Source organism: Parasteatoda tepidariorum, chromosome 2 (assembly GCF_043381705.1).
Source record: "Parasteatoda tepidariorum isolate YZ-2023 chromosome 2, CAS_Ptep_4.0, whole genome shotgun sequence".
Lineage (NCBI taxonomy): Eukaryota > Metazoa > Arthropoda > Arachnida > Araneae > Theridiidae > Parasteatoda > Parasteatoda tepidariorum.
In genome coordinates this window covers 3,140,479-3,142,600 of record NC_092205.1, presented here as the reverse complement: position 1 = coordinate 3,142,600, position 2,122 = coordinate 3,140,479, and positions in this window count along the sequence as shown.

The window sequence follows — 2,122 nt, the reverse complement described above, 5'->3', positions numbered from 1 at the left end:
AACATTAGGAGGTTCGTCACCTGCATACATCCCACTAGTTTATTTCAAAATTGGCGAGTCACACTTCCCTAGTTTCCCTTGTAAGTTCAATGACGTCACGATAGCAACGCCATTACGGAGGTTAAGATAGTTGAACTCTTTTAACCCATTGGGGATAATTTATTCTCTTGGTACAGTCATAAAAGCGAGCAAAGCGTTACGACATAGTACAGAAATAGTTTCATCGTGTAGTTTTAATCTTAGAAATCATTTCCCCCCCCCCTGAATTTGGTGATCAAAGTGTTATTTAACACCTTCGTCATTTAAGCTTTTTTCAAATATAATGAACCAACATTCAACAGCTTCAATTTTGTTGACTTGTATTTAAAGGCTAAAAATGCATCAAATTCCTTATAGGTTGGCACTTAATTTACGTCACCCTAGAGTTGCTCAATGGGCTATTGGCGACGGTCTCGGAAAAATCCCTGAGGATGATCCGAAAACATGCCATCGCAATTTTGATCCTCTGCAGAGGGGATGACTCCCCTGCTTTGGTAGCCAGACAACCTGCGCGTGAAATCGAGCACTTTACGGTAAAATAATTTAACGAGGACCGATACCGCTCACCATAAAAAAGCATATTAGACCACTCTGCATCAGATCGATGGGAACCAGCTTGCGTGGAAAATAAGAGAATTACCAATTAATTAATTAAGCCTCAATATTACTTATTAATTGTTTGGATAGAATTTAATTATTTTCTATTGTGTCACTTTATAAATAGTGTGTAATTCTTTACTAGGGATGTTTTACGTTGTAACTGTTCTTTTATCAATAATGCTGAATATTTTACAGACTGAGCATTAAAATTACCTTTTGCACCCACTATCTAACTTTTAGGATCCTATCCGACACGCGTCGGCAATTATGAGAAATACAAACATGCAGGCGGACACTACAATTCTTCTTTTTATTATAACGGTTAATTAAAAGTCAAATAGTTTAACAAATTATTTATTTTTAAAAATGAAATAAATCTTCCAAATAGTTTAAATAGTTTAAATATAATTATATATGCATTTTATTAAAAACATTAAATTTAAACTAATTTATATAGGAAGAAAATCACTTTTTTTTCAAAGGTAAATTTATAGCCAGTCTAAACATAACGTAAAAATTATACAGGCAAGAAGAATATTTCCTTTTAAACTATTCAACGAAGGACGCATTCGGACACTACAACTCTTCTTTTAATTATATCTGTTTCTCAAAAGCCAAAGAGTTTTACAAATTATTTTCTTAAAAATGAAATAAATCTTCAGTTTAAATATATGCATTTTAGTAAAAACATTAAATTTAATCTAATTTATATAAGAAGAAAATCACATGCTTTTAAAAAAAAAGGTAAATTTATAGCCAGTCTAAACATAACGTAAAAATTATACAGGCTAGAAGAATATTTCATTTTGAAATATTTCATTTTCAAACGAAGTCTTTTCCAGAAAAATTTCCTTTTAACGACAGTTTCGAAAGAATAATATTTCAGGCATAAATTGTTTTGAAATGAAATTTATGGCACTAATACATTTTGGGGAAATTATTAATCGCCTAACTCTCCATTCATCTAATTTTTTTTGTTTGAAAATTAAATTATAGATTCACGAAGAATTTCAAAGCCTTAAAGAAAAGCGTTATAACATAAATTTGAAATGATTAATTTAAATTTGATATTTAAATAGTTTATGATGGTGTTTTCCATTTAAGTTTAATTTTTATGATTGAGTTGAATAAAAAGCTTAAAGTCTTTAGATAGTCGTACTTTTAAAGAAGCATCTAATCATGTTTTAAAGTGAGTAATGAAATTTGCTTTGAAAGTGTCTGTATTCAAGCTCTTAATAAATAAAACTTAGTATTTGTATTCATGCATTTTTGAATATGTTTTATTGTGACAGGAGCCTCTTTTTAGTGCTATGCTTAAAAATTTAGATAATTGTCTACTTAAGTAAGCATGATTGCATGAAATTTCCCTTATTGTTTAATAAAATTAGCATGCTTGGAAAATTTACACAATTGTTTACTCAAGTTAGCACGTTTTACAACTTTTAATATTGTTTATTAAAATTAACATAGTAGAAAATTTTAG